Here is a 20,658-nt window from a genome sequence, read left to right on the forward strand (position 1 = left end):
TCAGAATGGCATGTCTTCAACAATGAAAAATCAAAGGAATTGTTAGATTTGTAGGTAAATATAAATGAATATTGACTCCATGAGATAATTTTTGCAATTTTCAAAATATATGAAGAAACCAAAATACTTGACAATAGTATGAAGGCTGAAATAGAGATAGAGTGAGGTAGTCTAAGGTCTCTGCATTGTCTGGGCAGATACTAAAGTATCAATCACCATTATGCTTCAGCATTTAAGAAATTTTTATTAAAGGAGTAAATGAAATGCATATATGCAACATCCAAAACAAAAACCAGAGAGACCTATTGGGATTTGGATAAATTGAGAGGTTGGGGAACCCATAGAGTAACTATGATTCCGGAAATGTCAGATATTATAACAAATCATCCACTTTAACATGTATGCCAGGAAGGGAAACTGATAACTTCATCCCAGCTTGTGTCTTTTACATGTGACTAGTTGCCATTTTGTGTCTGTTCCAGTTGAAGTATGCCATAAGGATGAACATGAGCAGTTTTCTCCTTGCAGTGGTTGGTCTAATTCTAACTGGATTTGAAATTATACTCTTTTTACTTAAAAGAGACATGATTTTTTGGCAGGAAGTAAATACATGTTATCTATATATATATTTTTTCTTTTATAATTAGCGACTTTAATTTGAAAATAAGCTGAGAGAGTTTTGGTGCTGCCCTAATGTGGAAGCGATAGAGGCTATTCATGCACATTTGGCATGGCCACAAACAGTGGCTCCAAATGACCGAGCAGATCCTGGAGCCTACAACAGCCGAAACTGCAAGGCCTCAGCAAAGGGCATCACATAAAATAACTAACACAACATGTAATAAATGTATAATATATATATCCTATACATATGTTGTTGTTCTGTTGCTAAAGTCATACCCGACTCTGTGCAACTCCAGGGACTGCAGCACGCCAGACCGCCCTGTCCATCACCAACTCCCGGAGTTTACTCAAACTCATGTCCATTGAGTCGGTGATGCCATCCAACCATCTCATCCTCTGTCATCCACTTCTCCTCCTGCCATTAATCTTTCCCAGCATCAGGGTCTTTTCCAATGAGTCAGTTCTTCTCATCAGGAGGCCAAAGTATTGGAGCTTCAGCTTCAGCATCAGTCGTTCCAATGAATATTCAGGACTGATTTCCTTTAGGATTGACGGTTTGGATCTCCTTGCAGTTCAAGGGACCCTCAAGAGTCTTCTCCAACACCACATTTCAAAAGCGTCAGTTCTTCAGCACTCAGCCTTCTTTATGGTCCAACTCTCACCTCCATACATGACCACTGGAAAAACCATAGCCTTGACCAGATGGACCTTTGTTAGCAAAGTAATGTCTCTGTTTTTTAGCACACTGTTTAGGTTTGTCATAGCTTTTCTTGCAAGGAGCAAATGTGTTTAATTTCATGGCTGCAGTCACTGTCCACAGTGATTTTGGAGCCCAAGAAAATGAAATTTGACACTGTTTCCACTTTTTTCCCATCAATTTGCCATGAAGTGATGGAACTGGATGCCATTATCTTAGTTGTTTGAATGTTGAGTTTTAAGCCAGCTTTTTCACTCTCCTCTTTCACCCTCATCAAGAGGCTCTTTAGTTCCTCTTCATTTTCTGCCTAAATAGTGGTAAAGTGATATCATCTGCATATCTGAGGTTATTGATATTTCTCCCAGCAATCTTGATTCCAGATTGTGAGTCATCCAGCCCAACATTTCTTGTGATGTATTCTGCATATAAGTTAAATAAGCAAGGTGACAATATACAGCTTTGACATACTCCTTTCCCAATTTGGAACCAGTCTGTTGTTCCATGTCCAGTTCTAACTATTGCTTTTTGTCACGTATACAGGTTCCTCAAGGGCAGGTAAGGTGGTCTGGTATTTCCATCTCTTCAAGAATATTCCACAATTCGTTGTGTTCCACATGGTCAAAGGCTTTAGCGTAGTTAATGAGGCAGAAGTAGATGGTTTTTTTGGAATTCGCTTGTATGGAGGTTCATGACATTGTACAGGAGGCAGGGATCAAGACCATCCCCAAGAAAAAGAAATGCAAAAAGGCAAAATGGTTGTCTGAGGAGGCCTTACAAATAGCTGGGAAAAGAAGAGAAGTGAAAGGCAAAGGAGAAAAGGAAAGATATTCCCATTTGAATGCAGAGTTCCAAAGAATAGCAAGGAGAGGTAAGAAAGCCTTCCTCAGCAATCAATGCAAAGAAATAGAGGAAAACTAAAGATTGGGAAAGACTAGAGGTCTCTTCAAGAAAATTAGATACTAAGGGAATATTTCATGCAAAGATGGGCACAATAAAGGACAGAAATGGTATGGAGCTAACAGAAGCAGAAGAGATTAAGAAGAGGTGGCAAGAATACACAGAAGAACTGTACAAAAAAGAACTTCATGATCCAAATAATCATGATGGTGTGATCACCAGCCTAGAGCCAGATGTCCTGGAATGCAAAGTCAAGTGGGCCTTAAGAAGCATCACTACGAACAAAGCTAGTGGAAGTGATGGAATTCCAGTCGAGCTATTTCAAATCCTAAAAGATGATGCTGTGAAACTGCTGCACTCAATATGCCAGCAAATTTGGAAAACTCAGCAGTGGCCACAGGACTGGAAAAAGTCAGTTTTCATTCCAATCCCAAAGAAAGGCAATCCCAGAGAATGCTCAAACTACTACACAATTGCACTCATCTCACATGCTAGCAAAGTAATGCTTAAAATTCTCCAAGCCAGGCTTCAACAGTATGTGAACCGTGAACTTCCAGATGTTCAAGCTGGATTTAGAAAAGTCAGAGGAACCAGACATCTAATTGCCAACATCCATTGGATCATCAAAACAAGAGAGTTCCAGAAAAATATCTACTTCTCCTTTATTGACTTATATGCCATAGCCTTTGATTGTGTGGACCACAAGAAACTCTGGAAAATTCTTAAAAAGATGGGAATACCAGACCACCTGACCTGCCTCCTGAGAAATCTGTATGCAGGTCAGGAAACAATAGTTAGAACTGGACATGGAACAACAGACTGGTTCCAAATGGGAAAAGGAGTACGTCAAGGCTGTATATTGTCACCCTGCTTATTTAACTTATATGTAGAATACATCATCCGAAATGCCGGGCTGGATGAAGCACAAGCTGGAATCAAGATTGCTGGGAGAAATATCAATAACCTCAGATATGAAGATGACACCACCCTCATGGCAGAAAGCAAAGAAGAACTAAAGAGCCTCTTGATAAAAGTGAAAGAGGAGAGTGAAAAAGTTGGCTTAAAGCTCAACATTCAGAAAACCAAGATCGTGGCATCTGGTCCCATCACTTCATGGCAAATAGATAGGGAAACAATGGAAACAGTGAGAGACTTTATTTTCTTTGGCTCCAAAATCACTGCAGATGGTGAATGCAGCCATGAAATTTAAAGACACTTGCTCCTAGGAAGAAAAGTTATGACCAACCTAGACAGCATATTAAAAAGCAGAGACATTACTTTGCCAACAAAGGTCCGTCTAGTCAAAGCTATGGTTTTTTCAGTGGTCATGCAGGGATGTGAGAGTTGGACTATAAAGAAAGCTGAGCACCGAAGAATTGATGCTTTTGAACTGTGGTGTTGGAGAAGACTCTGGAGAGTCTCTTGGACTACAAGGAAATCCAACCAATCCATCCTAAAGGAGGTCAGTCCTGAATATTCTTTGGAAGGACTGATGCTGAAGCTGAAGCTCCAATACTTTGGCCTCCTGATGAGAAGAACTGACTCATTTGAAAAGCCCCTGATGCTGGGAAAGATTGAAGGCAGGAGAAGAAGGGCACGACAGAGGATGAGATGGTTGGATGGCATCACCGACTCAATGGACATGAGTTTGAGTAAACTCCGGGAGTTGGTGATGGACAGGGCGGTCTGGCGTGCTGCAGTCCCTGGAGTTGCAAAGAGTTGGACACGACTGAGCGACTAACTGAACTGAACTACACTGCTCTCTCTGTGATCCACCAGATGTTGATTCTTCTGCCTAAACCCAGCTTTTACATCTCAAAGTTCTCGGTTCATGTGCTGTTGAAGACTTTTGAGCATTAGCTGGCTAGCATATGAAATGAGTGCAATTGTATGGTAGTTTGAACATTCTTTGGCATTGCTTTTCTTTGGGACTGGAATGAAAACTAACCTTTTCCAGTCCTGTGGCCACTTTTGAGTTTTTCAAATTTGCTGGTGTATTGAGTGCTACACTTTAACAGCATCGTCTTATAGGATTTGAAGTAGCTCAGCTGGAATTCCGTCACCTCCACTAGCTTTGTTCATAGGAAAGCTTCCTAAGGCCCACTTGACTTCACACTGCAGCATGTCTGCCTCTAGGTGAGTGACCACACTATCATCATTATTTTGGCCATTAAGACTTTCTTTTACAGTTCTGTGTATTCTTGCCACCTCTTCTTAATCTCCTCTGCTTCTGTTAGGACCTTGCTGTTTTTGCCCTTTATTGTGCCCATCTTTGCAGGAAATCATCCCTTGGTATCTCCAGTTTCCTTAAAAAGATTTCTAGTCTTTCCCATTCTGCACATATAATATATAATAAAATACCAAAATCTAGATTATCGAGATTCAAATGAAGGATAGGCTTCATATAAAGAGTATTACATAAAATCCCCTTTATAGAAAATACCCTTACATGAAGGCCTCAAATAAAGGGCATTACATTGAATAAGTAATATAATAGATATAATGTATAATAAACTAATATCTAGATCATTGAGATTCAGATGAAGGATAGGGTGAAGACACAAAAACCTTCAAAGAGACACCTCTTCAAAACAGACAGGGCCCTGAGGTTGGCAAGCACACTGATTGACTGTGCTGGTTATCTCTGTCTGTGTCATGCCTGGAAATTAATGTGCTCCAGTCCTCTTGCCTGGAGAATCCCATGGACTGAGGAGCCTGGTAGGCTACAGTCCACGGGTCGCAAAGAGTCGGACACAACTGAGCGACCTCACTTTCACTTTCACTTTCAATGTGTTAACTGAATGAATGAATGTTCTTAATCAAAAATCCATCAGATAATATTCACATTAGCATATGAAATACTCCTGAGAGTTGGTAATCAGAAATTCTCTGGATGCAATAAGTAGTTAAGTTCTAAGTTCCCTGAATATGCCATGAATTCACCTTATCTTAACATGTCACTAATCATTTGATTTTAAACTAAATATACAGGATCCAGAAGTTGAAATGGAAGAAAAATAAGCTTTTTTGTAATTGGTTAAATTTACAGAAGGTTCCCAATTTCTTAAAGTTATGAAAGTGTGCATGTTAGTACACTAATGCTTCAGGATTTCAAAGACTTGGTAGAATTAAGACAAAGAAGTTGAATTCTTTTCTAGCGAATTTTCAAGACAAATTAGTCAGGACAAATATTCACAGTCCAGGATTTTTACTATCATAAACATTATTGGCATTTTTGTCATCTTGTTGCTTCGTGGCTTAGTCATGTCCTACTCTTTGCGACTCCATGGACTGTGGCCCGCCAGGCTCCCCAGTCCATGGAATTCTCCAGGCGAGAATATTGCAGGGGGTTGCCGTTCCCTTCTCCATCTGTCATGTTAGTGCTGCACTTGTGTTTTATGACACCATGTGCATTGCATGCCTTACGGAGCAGAGGCAAAGCCTTAAACACTCTACATGAGATCTATCAAATGCTCACGTCTCTTTCAGAGTCCTACTTATGCTTTATTGGCGTGACGTTTATTATAATACATATGTGAAGGTTCTGCTTTTGTCTGTATTAGGAATAAATAAATAGGAACACTTTACATTACTTCAATGAGCAGCTAGCTTCTAGGTCTTAGAAAGTATCACTTACATATGCACAGACACAAAAAGGTATAAAACAAAGGTCTAAGGAATCACAGTATATTCACAAGTCTGCCTGCCACACTTCTAAAAGCTCATTTTGTTATACAATGTGACAGAACTTTCTATCAAGAAAATGTAATGACAAGAGTGTTTTGAAGAGTGATGGCTTCTCATGACGAAAGCTATTGATATTGATGAGATACAGGAAGAACTGAAACACTGTAGAATAAGTTTGCCCATTTTAATTCCCAGAGGCCGTTGTTCGTGGCCGTTCCCGGAACAGGCCACGCCCTGTGCTTGCGTTGCTAGCGTCATCATTTGTGCCTGACAGGTTCATTCCCAAACGCCAGAGGCCTGAAGTCCCACGAACATGTGGTTCACGGCTCGCGGATCAGACACAGCAAGTTCCAAGACTAGGAACTTGTCAGCACAGCCTCTTCTTGATGGTACACCAATTTGGAAATTACAGGCTCTCAGTTTGTTTCCTCCCGGGAGGCTTCCCTGTGAAAATTTGCCCACATGATCCCCAGCAACCGGCTCTGTCAAAAACCAGTTCTGTTTACCGAAAGGAGCATCTTTGTTCAGCCTCTCAGTACCTATCCTTCTAAGTGAAAGTCGCTCAGTCATATCTGACTCTTTGCGACCGCATGGACTATACAGTCCATGGAATTCTCCAGGCCAGAATACTGGAGTGGGGAGCTTTTCCCTTTTCCAGGGGGTCTTCCTAATTCAGGGATTGAACCCAGGTCTCCCGCATTGCAGGTGGATTCTTTACCAGCTGAGCCACAAGGGAAGCCCAAGAATACTGGAGAGGGTAGCCTAGCTCTTCTCCAGCAGATCTTCCCGACCCGGGAATTGAACCACAGTCTCCTGCATTGCAGACGGATTCTTTACCAACTGAGTGACCAGGGAAGCCCATAAGTGTTCAAGAAAGAGGCAGAAAAGATCTGCCCAAGTAACTTTCTGAATCTTTCCAGACAAAGAAATGCAGCAACTTCTTGATAAAAATAGTTCTTTTTTCTCCATTGGCACTCAGCTACATATTTTTATACTAAATCTGTTTTCATGATAAATGTTGACTAAAGATACGTGTATACAGAATATATTATAAGATGTAATAAATTATAAATTAATTATTTTTTAATATTGTATCTTATTCCACATAAGTTTGAAAGAGGTTAAATATCTATAAATTAATTATAACACAATTGAAGTTAATTTAAAATGAGCAAGTATTAAGGAAATGTTTATTAGCTTCCATTGTCACAAATATATATTATGGTTTTATATATTAGTTTGAAAGAAAATTGCTCATACTAGACCATTTCTTATCTACAAAAAATATTAATTCAGGGTGGTTCAATCCTACATATTAAATTATTCCAACATATGCAGTTTGAAGTATGTTCCTTATGAAATCATTAGAAAAATAATAATGTAAATATGTAGGCTTTAGGATCCTATGAATTTTCAAATTTGAGTCACCATTGCTATAAGCTCCCTGGTAGGCAAAGTGAAAATGAAACTCAGTCATTACACCCAGCCCACCCTCTCTGTCCATGAAAATGGGCTTCCAAGGTGACTTAGCAGTAAAGAATCCTCCTGCCAAGCAGGAGAAGCAGGTAATGACCCCGGGGTTGGGAAGACCCCTGGGAAAAGGAAATGGCAACCCACTCCAGTATTCTTGCTTGGGAAATCCATGGACAGAGGAGCCAATGGGCTATAGTCCACGGGGCCACAAAGCGTTATGTATCTGTTAGCAAGCTGCTAATCAGATAAAAGAAATGCCTCAAGACAGAGAGTTGCACCACAGCCCCCTCCCACAACGTGCATTTTGAGATAGAATGGCACAAGGGGAGTCTTCTCCGGTCATAAAACAATTGACTTGGATCTTGAAGAAAGGCAGATTTTCAAGCCAATACAAAGTTTCATTAACATAGTTTAAGAAAAACATTTCCATGAGTAAGAATACTGGTCTGCTGAGCCATTATCAGCTCGAGGTTTGAGAAAACGTTAGTTTTAGGCAGAACTGATTTTGAGGAAAAGCAGATTCCAAAGCAAATACATAGTTTCATTAACATAGTTTTGGAAAAACATTTCCATAAGAAAATTGCATTAGTTTAGTGAGCCATTAGCTTCTCATAGTTAAGTTCCATCCAAGTGTTATCATGGCAACACAAGGTTAGAGGAGCCTCCTTTAATCTAGTGTAAAGAAAATGAACGTCGGCCACTTGTAGTTTATTCCTCCTGCCACTTGGGGACCCCTGGTCTTCCTACCCGAGTGTTAACTTTTTTAAAACTTTTGCATAATGTGCCAAGAAATTGTGAACCAATAATGCTGCTTCTTAGTGGTCTAGTTTGATCAACAGATAAAGCCTGGAGAGCTGGAGAGTTAATGAGATTACATACTCCAAGTATTTCATAAATAAATCTTGGATCATTGGTAAGAATTGGTTGTTAGGCCATTCTCAGATGTATGTTATTCTGGAATAACTCAAACATGAAGATACTTGTAATGGCCTGAAAGTTGTAAAAATTAGAAAAGATGATAGTAAGTTTTATGTTTTTTAATGGAATCTGAAGAGCAATGTTTTCATATAGATGAATGGCGAGCCTTGATATTTATAGTTATAGCTGAGACTTTTTTTAAGCCCACATTCCAGCATATAAATGAAGTCTCAAATATTTTACACCATAAATCATGTGCACAAATATTTTAACTGAAATTTGGAGGGGAGAATTACATCACTCAAGTCAGACTTAAGGAAACAATAACACTATTTTAAAAAATAGATTCAAGGATCATAACTTCCTAGTCATCTCACTGGGAAAATTAGTGGTAAAATCAATCAAAAATAACTAAAGAGTGTTCATTCAGTAACACATAATGCTAAAAAAAATAAAGTGGACACAGGAAATGTATGAAATTATTAGGTAAGAGAGTGAAATTGAGGGACATTTACCCAAATTAATCATTTTTTAAAAACAGTTGATATCAAATATTCTTAGTGGTAATCATTAACATGACCAGTTATCAGTGTAGACCACTCCTACTTTGTGACAATTAAACAATGTTTTTAGCGTTTAGGAGAACACCTATCCTCTGCTCCATGTAAAGTATGCCTACATATCTTCCAACTATTAGAATATCATTTCAAACCTAAGAGAGACCGTACATAGACCACTTCATGCCACTGCTTATCCGATCTTTATTACCTGTCAGAAAATTGATTTCTGCTCATCCCAATCCTGTCATATTCATAAGGACCGCCAATTGTGATAAATACATGCAATATAATCCAGTTTGTTCCAGTCTGCAAAGAATGAAAAGAGACCTCAGTAGTTTTCTTGAATGTTGTTACTAACAGGGTAGGGTGGAGAAATGCACATGGGAAATGATCTGGTGGTATTTACCATGAACCAGTTTTCTTGAAATCCATTTTAATCATTCAAAAGATGAAAGAGTTCTATGAGCCAAAACTGTGTAGCATACTTGAATAAATTATATTTCTATATATTAAGTTGGTACAAAAGTAATTACAGTTTAACATTGAACTTTACTGATTGATATTGGAATATATTATTAAATATTATAAACATTATATAGATACTAAGTATCTAAATCATAAAGGTTTTATATAAATTAAAATAATGTTTAGGGCATGATATTAAATGGAACAAATGGCATAATATACCATTTACAACTACGCCAATGTTATGGAAACACAGAAATGAGATATAGAAATTTTGAACCTGGGATTCTGAGAGCCATCAGAACTAGGGTGGGAGACACCCCATAGCAAGGGTGGGGTGAGGAGAGAAGGGGGCCTGGAAGCAAGCTCTGAGTCCCTCCACCCTTCAGGACTACTGACTTTGCCATTTTAACCCCTTCAAGTCACATTTTTCTCTAAGATGAGACTAATACTTCCAATCACAAAAGGTTGTTGAGTGAACTCAACAATACATATAAAATGCATAGCATAAATGTCTAGCCATATAGTAAGTACTCAAAAAAAAAAAAACTGTTGTTACAATTATTATCATGTAAACAGGTCAAAACCATCATAATTTTGTTAAGATGGTGGAATATTACAGGTAAAGTTTTCTATTTTGTAAACATTTTACAATTTTGTATTACCTTAATGATGTGAAAATTTTTAGGAATGTAAACGTCTGTGAGGAATACAGAATTATTTTTTGTATTTAGAAAACTGCAATGATTCTTCCTGTGTATTTGTGGATATTCTCCATCATGGAATTGATCATGGCAAGGAAAGTGGTCAAATGGGGGAAGGAAGCATTTTATCGTCGCAGATATGTAATACGTAAGTATTTCATTTATCTGGTGAATTAGGAAGTACTGGCTTCTGTTATGAACCCATCAAGGGGATTAAGGTTTCAGCAGGAATTGTTTGACTTCATGTTGTCTCTGAATAGTGAATATGAGCTGCAGCTTTCTGGATTCCATATGTCTATAGAGCAATGAAGATAAACAGTTCTCTTCAGATAAGATTTTAGGGTTGGGGTGTATGTGTATCTTCATGAGAAAGTAGAGTAGGAGATGCATCCTTTTCTGCCTGGAGTCTGTTTTATTTGAAGTATAATCCTAAGGAGAGTGATCCGCTGGGTGTGTGGCCTCTAATTATCAAGTAAAATTTAGATCCCTGAGAGGTGGGTGCCTCGGAGCAGAAGGAAGATACGAGGGGAGAAGTAGGTAGTGACAGGCCCCTTTATCAAACACAGCAGGTCCTGGGAAAACAGTGATACCAGATTATTCACCTGTCTGCCCCAGTATCTCCTGGGGATCGGCCAACAGCAGCCTTGGCGTTCAGACTCATTCACAACCCACTGAAAGTGTGTCAGCCTTCGATAGGAGAGAAGGAATGGAAACAATGAACAAATTATGCGAGGGCAGAGCAAGCCAACTGCAGGTCGGAGCTGTGGACTGGCAGCTGGGGAAGCTGCAAGCCCTGGCTGGTCAACATTCACAAAGCCCTGCTCTACCGGGACAGTTGGGATTTGCATGATGCATTTTAAAATAACCCCAAATAAAGGAAAGTCTCTCAGAAGGATAGTTAGCATATGGCTTGACACCTATCAATAGTGAGGCTAAAGATTTAGGTAACATTTTAAAGGCATCAGCTACCAAGAGACCTGGACATGGAACAACACACTGGTTCCAAATCGGGAAAGGAGTCCGTCAAGGCTGCATGTTGTCACCCTGCTTATTTATCTTATATGCAGAGTACGTCATCCGAAATGCTGGGCTGGATGAAGCACAAGCTGGAATCAAGATTGCCAGGAGAAATATCAATAACCTCCCTTATGGCAGATGACACCACCCTTACGGCAGAAAGTGAAGAGGAACTAAAGAGCCTCTTGATGAAAATGAAAGAGGAGAGTGAAGAAGTTGTCTTAAAGCTCAACATTCAGAAACTAAGATCATGGCATCTGGTCCCATCACTTCATGGCAAATAGATAGGCAAAAAATGGAAACAGTGACAGACTTTATTTTGATGGGCTCCAAAATCACTGCAGATGGTGTCTGCAGCCTTGAAATTAAAAGATGCTTGCTCCTTGCAAGAAAAGCTATGACAACCTAGACAGCATATTGAAAAGCAGAGACATTACTTTGCCAACAAAAGTCCATCTAGTCAAAGCTATGGTTTTTCCAGTGGTCATGTATGGATGTGAGAGTTGGACTATAGAGAAGGCTGAGTGCAGAAGAATTGATGCTTTTGAACTGTGGTGTTGGAGAAGACTCTTGAGAATCCCTTGGACTGCAAGGAGATCAAACCAGTCCATCCTAAAGGAGGTCAGTCCTGGGTGTTCACTGGAAGAACTGATGTTGAAGCTGAAACCCCAAAACTTTGGCCACCTGATGCGAAGAACTGACTCATTGGAAAAGACTCTGATGCTGGGAAAGATTGAGGGCAGGAGGAGAAGTGGATGACAGAGGATGAGATGGTTGAATGGCATCACCGACTCAATGGACACAAGTTTGAGTAAACTCCGGGAGTTGGTGATGGACAGGGAGGCCTGGCGTGCTGCAGTCCATGGGGTCACAAAGATTTGGACACGACTGAGCAACTGAACTGAACTGAACTGAGGAAGAAACCAAGATCTCCAAGCTCTGTGTTTTTTGGAATGAAATTCAGTCCACATGCTGAGATAAAATACATCTGGGGCCGTATCAATAAAGATATAGAACAGGAAGGAAAAGAAGGAAGTAGCTGAGTCCCTACCCAAGAAAACAAATGTTAACATCCGATCATTTCAGTTCCCTACATACATTTACCCAATGTTATCAGGTTAATTCAGAACGGAAATAATTTAACTTTGAAAACCTTCATAAGGAGAAGGAAAATCTAACCAGGGTGGGGAGCTTGGTGAGGCTGAAATGCAGTATTGGAGAGAAGGGGTGAGAGGTATGAACCTGGCAGCGGCCGCTGGGCACGGTCCCAGGTCCTCAGGCTGTGAGTGACGCCGGCTGAGGCCGGAATCGCGGGGCGTGGAGAAGAGGAAGCCGGAAGTGAGAGATAAGACGGTAACACAAGGATCCTCTGACTGGTCACTGCCTCACCCCTGCAATCACTCGGGTGATGGGAGGCGCTCCATTTTCCTTTAAGTGAAAATGTTTTACCATCCAGCCTTGTACAAGATCACACTGCACAACGTGTGGATTTGAAACATCTGTGTATTGTCATATGATCGCCATTATGGTACTGTTAGCACCTCTATCATGCCACGTATATTGTCATTGCTCTTTGTGACTGGCATAATTAAGGTCTAGTCTCTTCCTAAGTTTGATGATTAGGATATAATACTGTTGTCTGTATTCAGTGCACCGTGCCAGTTTGCAAGCTAATTTCAGTCCCTGGGTCCCTAAGTCTTGACCCTCTTGTGGAAAGCTGGTTTATGGGAAGGAGAGAACCAATAGACCATGGAGTGTGAGGAACAAGGGGGAGTCGTCAGGAAAATTCTGAATGTAAAAGTACCTTTTGTGTATCATTTATGTTTATACCACAACAAATGCCACTGGACAAAGTACAATTTTGTGCTGACTACAATGAAGTAATCAATTATTTTCCATTTATTCTAAATTCTTTTATTGCATAGTAACCATGAAGCATAGGATTAAGTTCTTAATAATTTAAATTTGATTTGTTTGACCAGAAAAAATAAACATCCATATGTTGTCTGGTGTAGAGGTTTAGTGTTTATAAAGCATGGTCGCTGGTTTCTAACCTAGAAGAAAAGGAAAACATCAAAAGCAAAATGTGTTGATTCCTGAGGGGAGACACCTTCAGTGGTGAGGCAATTCCCATCCACATCCCTTCCAGAATGACCACCGAGACCCTGCAGTCCTGCAGAGACAGCCCTCTCTAATCAGGTTTCAGACACGACGCTGTCTGTGCAGAGGTGAGATGACTGAGGAAGGGCCTGCAGCCTCTCAGAGTCCACGTGAGTGTCGCCACTCTGAGTAAACAACAGGCCGAGAGGGTTTACTTGACGTGGTTGAGTCCTTCCTGTGGGTCCCCTGCATGCTGTGTCTTTGAATCACCATACAAGGTATTTAACCGGGAAGAACTTGAGAAGTTATTTAGTAGGAAAATTCAATGACTTAGAATAAGACCATTTTAAAAAATGTATTAATATTAATGATCAATCCACTAACACTTTGCTTATCAGGTCCTTGATACAAGAAGTTCCCTTTATTACATATTAAAGAACAGAACCATCAGGGCCTCGGGCCAGAGTGAAAAAGTTTAATGGCGAATGAATAACATCACCAAAATTACAAGCGGCTTTCTAAAAACCCATTTTAATAAAGTTTGTCCCATTGTTTCTTTTTCCCCATCCTGTAAATAAACATTAAAATGGATGACTCGGTTTGTATTCTCTGTGGGGAATGTTGAATGTAACGTTTCCTCAGTTTGGATCTGGTCATCTTGAGTTAAAAGAGTTTTTTCATCCAAGAAAAGCCAGTAACCCACAGCCTGGACCTTCTTTCCCCAGCAGAGGTCCCAGAGCAAAAAGAAGCAAACCTATTTGAAAGTAACACACTTAGAAGACACCGCCAGATCCCAAAGGAGGAAGGAGAACGGGAACAGACATCTTTCAGGAGCAAACCCCAGCAAGACCAGAAAGAGGGGTGGGGGGGCTCAACTGTGGAAGATTCCTGTGACCCTTGGGGCTAGTCGGGGACATCAGCGCTTCCCCATTTCCAGATCTGAGGTCCAACGGATCAGAATACAGGGGAAAATCTACTGAGACTCCCTCAGTGGATCCTTCACCCACCAAACGAGACTCCAGAAACCCAGCTTGCTCTGGCAAGTGACTTGACCAAGGAACACGTGTGAAAGCACAGTTAAAGGGGTGCTGTCGAGTGGTAAGATGAGGATTTTATGCACACATAGATATGCCTGAAGAAAACTAATATAAATGCTTATATAGGAAACTAAATCCACATTAGTCTATGATTGAGAGCTAGCTTTTTGAACCTCAATATTGGGAAAAGGGAAATGAAGACTTTTCATAGCATTACAGAAAAACATAACAAATTTGGAGAAAAATAAACATAAGAACAAAAACTTCCACCTTGAAGTCAGTCCCTCAGGATAATATTGAGCATGTTCATATTTAATACTGATGCGAATTTTATGGTTGCTAGGCATCTAGCTTATTAACTCCTCCCAGTGTTCTTAGCCTGATACACATTGTTAGCTGTCAGATGGGTCTTGCCATACACCTTCCCCAAACTAGGAGGCAAAACCTCATGTCCCTTAAGGCAAAGAATCAACTAACAAAATTGTGTTTTAGATGTTGCAAATCTGAGCTGTGGAGAATTTGTGCTTAAACCATGATACAGATGATTCAAGGCTTAGAGACACATTGATCTCCCAACAGGAAGAGAGCCTTGTAAGTAGTATTTCTCTTGTTCTACGTTATGAAAATCAGTGTAGGGAACAGTGATTCATTTTCCCTTGTGGGTTGCTCTGGAGAGGGAAACAGTCCAGAGTGTGTGTTTTATCCAATACTCAGGATTCAGAGATCCACTAATGATCCCAAGTGTCACACACACTCATGGCCAGATGGACTGGCAAAAAAGCACCAGGTTAGCCACAGACTCTTAAAAAAGATTTTCTTCAGCCTGGAAAGAAAGTGGCAACAAAATTAATGCTTTGATGGCTCACACACAGTGGTTACTGCAAGCACCAGGCCAGAATGAAAACTTAGAGCTGGCAGTCCCTTATTCTGTTTTCCAGAAATAAGTTGTAAAGAAGCAAAGTTCTTCCAACTCAGAGGGATCACTATGCTGAGGCTTGCCTGGCTATGGGGTAGTATATAAAATATGCTTGATTTCCACACGGGAAAAAGAAAGAATGAAGGGGGAAGAAGGCCCTAGGGAGAGGAACAAGTTCAAAGTAGGCATAATAACAAGATGGAGACAGGGAGGAAGCATAATGTTGATGGGATAAAATTTTAAATCCTGACTCGAAATCATTATTTCATATTAACAGTAAAATAAGCATAAACTATAAGATCCCCATACTCTTGAGTAGTCTTTTTGGGGTCAACGATAGTACTAAACATGTTGTACTCTAAATACATGTTTCTCAGTGGTTACTCCTCAGGGAACATGCGGAAAGTCTCTTAGCTTGCCTTGAGGGAGAAAGCATGTTTCAATCCTTTATCAAGTTAAGACTGCCAGAGACAATGCCCTCTGGGTTAACATCAAGTCCTCTGTTAACAGCATAGGCTGCAGTGGGAATTCCTGGTAATGTACTTTCACAGCCTTGAGAAATCCCACAGAAATAGCACCTGGAAAAACAGCATATATTAAGAAACTGTGTTTCTCTGATTGAAACATGCTTTCTCCCTCAAGGCAAGCTAAGCGACTTTCCGCATGTTCCCTGAGGAGTAACAGTATACTAACACATATATATGGAATTTAGAAAGATGGTAATGATAACCCTATATGCAAAACAGAAAAAGAGACACAGATGTACAGAACAGACTTTTGGACTCTGTGGGAGAAGGCGAGGGTGGGGTGTTTCCAGAGAACAGCATCGAAACATGTATATTATCTATGGTGAAACAGATCACCAGCCCAGGTCGGATGCATGAGACAAGTGCTCGGGCCTGGTGCACTGGGAAGACCCAGAGGGATCGGGTGGAGAGGGAGGCGGGAGGGGGGATCGGGATAGGGAATACATGTCAATGCATGGCTGATTCATGTCAATGTATGACAAAATCCACTACAATATTGTAAAGTAATTAGCCTCCAATTAATAAAAATAAATGAAAAAAAATTAATATTGGTGAGAAAATACACTGTAATATGAATTCTACAATATAATAAATCATATGTTGGTTTAAAAAAAAAGAAAAAAAGAAACTGTGTTCATGATTACCTTTCATGTTTTTCTTAGGAATAGTCTCCTTGTTACAAACCCCAAGGCCAGACCCGGAAGGGAGTATGACTGGGATCGGGGACGTGTGGACCTTGGAGCACCGGGTCGGCGCCAGGCGTGAGCGCTGCCTGCTGACTGTTCCCGAGCCGAGCCCAGGAGGGAAGGGCCTGGGTAAACACAGGAGATCTGGGCCTGTCAGTGTCTGCCCTGACACTTAGGAGGAGGTGATTAACACAGCACGTGCCTTGAGAAGGACAAGATCTGAGACAGTCTCGTAGTCTGCAGCCAGGAAGGAAAGCTGGGCCGAGTGGACTCCGCACCTCCATCCAGCACAGGCTGCAGACCTCCCGGCCCTTTGCACCAGGCCTCCTGCTCCGGCTTCCTTCTCCTCGCTCCCGGACCATGAGGGCCAACTCCCCCGAGGCAGACAAAGCACTCTGAGGGTCTCGCTTACCCCTACGCTGTCCCAGGGAGGGAGAAATTGTTAGGCAGTCAGGGTAGAAGTCAGAGCCTTGGTTCTTTTTTCTAGTTTCCATTTTAATTCTCTCACGTAAACGTTTTTGGCTCCACTAGCCTAAAGCTGTGTTTGTTCCAGTTTCCAGGCATTTAGAAGACTGCCTCCCTGGTCTGGAGGGTCATAAAACATTCAGACCCAGTACAATCATTAATTGCTGTCCAGTTCATCATGGAGTAAAACTCCAGCTCCTAGGCTCCAATAGTATATATACTGAGAACTCCCAGATGTTCAATCTATATTTAGAAAAGGCAGAGGAACCAGAGAGCAAATTGTCAACATCAACTGGATCATCAGAAAAGCAAGAGAGTTCCATAAAAATATCTACTTCTGCCTCATTGACTACACTAAAGCCTTTGACTTGGTGGATCACAGGAAACTGTGGAAAATCCTGAAAGAGATGGCAATATCAGACCACCTGACCTGCCTCCTGAGAAATCTGCATGCAGGTTAAGAAGTAACAGAACCAGACTTGGAACAACAGATGGGTTTCAAATTGGGAAAGGGGCACGTCAAGGCTGTATATTGTCACCCTGCTTATTTATCTTATATGCAGAGTACATCATGAGACATGCTGGGCTGGAGGAAGCACAAGCTGGAATCAAGATTGCTGGGAGAAATATCAATAACCTCAGATGTGCAGATGATACCACCTTCATGGCAGAAAGTGAAGAAGAACTAAAAAGCCTCTTGATGAAAGTGAAAGAGGAGAGTGAAAAAGTTGGCTTAAAGCTCAACATTCAGAAAACTAAGATCATGGCATCCGGTCCCATCACTTCATGGCAAATAGATGGGGAAAGAGTGGAAACAGTGGCTGACTTTATTTTTCCCGGCTTCCAAAATCACTGCAGATGGTGATTGCAGCCATGAAATTAACAGACACGTACTCCTTGGAAGGAAAGTTATGACCAACCTAGACAGCATATTTAAAAGCAGAGACATTACTTTGCCAACAAAGGTCCATCTAGCCAAGGCTATGGTTTATTCAGTAGTCATGTATGGATGTGAGAGTTAGACTATAAAGAAAGCTGAGCACCAAAGAATGGATGCTTTTGAACTATGGTGTTGGAGAAGACTCTTGAGAGTCTCTTGGACTGCAAGGAGATCCAACCAGTCCATCCTAAAGGAAATCAGTCCTGAATATTCATTGGAAGGACTGATGCTGAAGCTGAACCTCCAATATTCTGGCCACCTCATGTGAAGCACCAACTGACTGGAAAAGACCCTGATGCTGGGAGGGATTGGGGGCAGGAAGAGAAGGGGACGACAGAGGATGAGATGGTTGGATGGCATAACCGACTCGATGGACATGAGTCTGTGTAAGTTCCGGGAGTTGGTAATGGACAGGGAGGCCTCGTGTGCTGTGGTCCATGGGCTTGGAAAGAGTCGGACACGACTGAGCGACTGAACGATGACAGAAGACTCCTCATGAAGGAGGGCACAGTTCTTGAGGCCTGAGTGTATTGTGTTCCCCTCTCAACCAGCTGAGAATTAAAGCCACCTTTCCACGTCCTCCAAACTCTGTCTCCGTATATTTTATCTGGCTTCAGTGGGCAGAGAAGGGCAAGATTTTGGCCAGCAACAGTTCAGGTGAACACATACACATTACTATGTATACAGTAATCCACAGGGACCCCCACACAGAACAAGGAGCCCTACTCAACAGTCTGTAATAATCTACAGGGGAAAAGAAGCCGAGAAAACATACAGACATTTATATATAAGTGAATCAAGCTGCTGCACATCCAACAGAAATACCCCCGACACAATATTCTAAATCACCTATGTACTCAGTGGACATTAAAATGGAAAAACAAAGAAAGAAGCAATGCTGACTCTGTGTCCCTCAGGCCTTGGTGACCTCGGTTAGTGTCACATCCCTGGAGCCTGAGGAGGCTTCGGTTCCAGGGCTGGAGTGTCTGGGGCTGCGGGAGCTGGAGGACGTGTGCCAACCACGGAGCCCCGTGGGCCTGCAGTGCCCACTGAACTCCGCCCAGGCCCGCCAACGCTGAAATCGAGCCTCCGGCACACAAGGATGGTGCAGCCTCTGCGCTGGAAGAGCTCTGAAGGTCCCGTGGGCTCCGTGTTTCCTGGGGTGGGGTCCCCGGCTCCAGACCCCCTCCTTAGGGCCACCCCACCTACAGATGACCGCACCCTCCACAGGGTGGCATTGTGGGCGCTGGGGTGTGTCCCGGGATACGGGGTAACTGGGAAGAAGTCAGGAGACACAAGCCTCGGGTATCTCTTCTGGCACATTCCTCTGGAGTCGACAGTCCAAGCTGTGGTTGCTGCCTAAGGAACCAGAGTCAGGCAGGAAGCAATGCTGCTGCCTTGCGGCCCTTTCCCACAACAAGTGTAAAACCAGCGCTGATGGGCTCATAATTCTTACAAGGCCCTGAGGGCTTTAAAGGACACCTGCCTTCAAGTAACTTCCTGGGGTAAATCAAGTAAGAATTCAGATCAAGGCCAACATTCAAGCAGTCAATTTCAAGGCGTAAATTGTGCTCACACAGTACCAGATCCGGAGCAGGCAATGGCACCCCCTCCAGTGCTCTTGCCTGGAGAACCCCAGGGATGGAGGAGCCCGCTGGGCTGCCTCCATGCGGTCGCACTCACGACTGACGCAACTTAGCCGCAGCCGCAGCCGCTTGACAAGATCAGAAAGCATTGGAAAGACTACACTTCCCAAACGGCTCAGTCAGGGAGGCTCGGAACCCCACTGGCGAGGCGCCTCACACCAGTCAGGGCAGCCGTCATCAGAAGGAGCGGGAGGGAATAAACGCTGCGGAGGGCGGAGGGCGGAGGGCCTCCTCCTAGCTCTGGGTGGAGGTGTAAATGCGTAAATGCACGCGGCCTCCATGGAAACAGCTCCGAGCTTCTTTAAGGAACTAAACAGACAGGGACCCTATGATCCCGCAATCCCACTTCTGGCTCAGATCCCGAGAAGACTGTCCTTATCACATGGAGTGAAGTCAGAGAAAGACAAAAATCATAAGCTATCACTTACAGGTGGCGTCTGTAAGTTCCTAACAACCAACCATTGTACAAAAGAAACAGAAGAACTAACTTCAAAAACCAACTAATGATTATAAAAATAGGGATAAATTAACTGTTTAGAATAGCGTATTTTGCGAATATATGTCTTATAGGTAATCAAAACCGTCCTACCGAGTTGTTCGGGAGTGTCCTGATTTCATTCTCCTCTTCACTGTTTCAGGAACCAGCACGCTGCCCTCCACGGTGGCGGCTCCGGTTCCATCGTCAGCGTCGGTGGAGGAGGGCTCCCTTTTCTCCATCCCCTCTCCAGCACGTTCAGTACAGAGAACTCGACTGAAGAAGCTGCAATAACCTGTACGGTGACAAAAAACCCAGAACAAGAATAGAATTATGTCCACGTATAACTGAATGAGGTTCCTGGACACTTAAACACAACACTGGAAATCAACTCTGCTCCAATATAAAATGAAAATGAAATTACAAAAAAAAAAAAAAGTGGGTCTTGAAGAAATGCTGCGGACTTGTTCCCATTTTCTGTAACAACTTAACAAGCTGTGCTGATGAAAGCCTGGGGGGCTGTCAGTAAAAAACATCTGCTCTGAAGAAATGTCCTAGGGGGCTCATGGAAATAGAATTCAAAACAGAGCAGACGTTCAAGAAGCCAATTTCAAGAGGCAAGTTTAACTCACACCCTTTGAAAAATATATCCCATAAACTGATGTCAACATCGCTGAGTACTGGAGAAATGCAAATCAAAACTACCACGAGGTATCATCGTGTGAGGGGATAGAATGCCCGTCAAAATCTCTGCAAAGAGTCAATGCTGGAGAGGGGAAGGAGAAAAGGGAACCCTCCTCCACTGACGTGGCGGCGGAAACGGG

The 20,658-nt window shown here is 42.1% G+C and overlaps 1 long non-coding RNA gene across 1 annotated transcript; it reads right to left on the reverse strand.

The window, feature by feature from the left end:
- Positions 1-9,037: 9,037 nt before the first annotated feature.
- LOC122449809 lies at positions 9,038-20,125 on the reverse strand. Its single transcript, XR_006272028.1, has 2 exons — positions 19,949-20,125; positions 9,038-9,162 (listed from the first exon to the last, which is right to left on the reverse strand). It is a non-coding gene; the product is annotated as an uncharacterized LOC122449809 (long non-coding RNA).
- Positions 20,126-20,658: the final 533 nt, after the last annotated feature.

Source organism: Cervus canadensis, chromosome 11 (assembly GCF_019320065.1).
Source record: "Cervus canadensis isolate Bull #8, Minnesota chromosome 11, ASM1932006v1, whole genome shotgun sequence".
Lineage (NCBI taxonomy): Eukaryota > Metazoa > Chordata > Mammalia > Artiodactyla > Cervidae > Cervus > Cervus canadensis.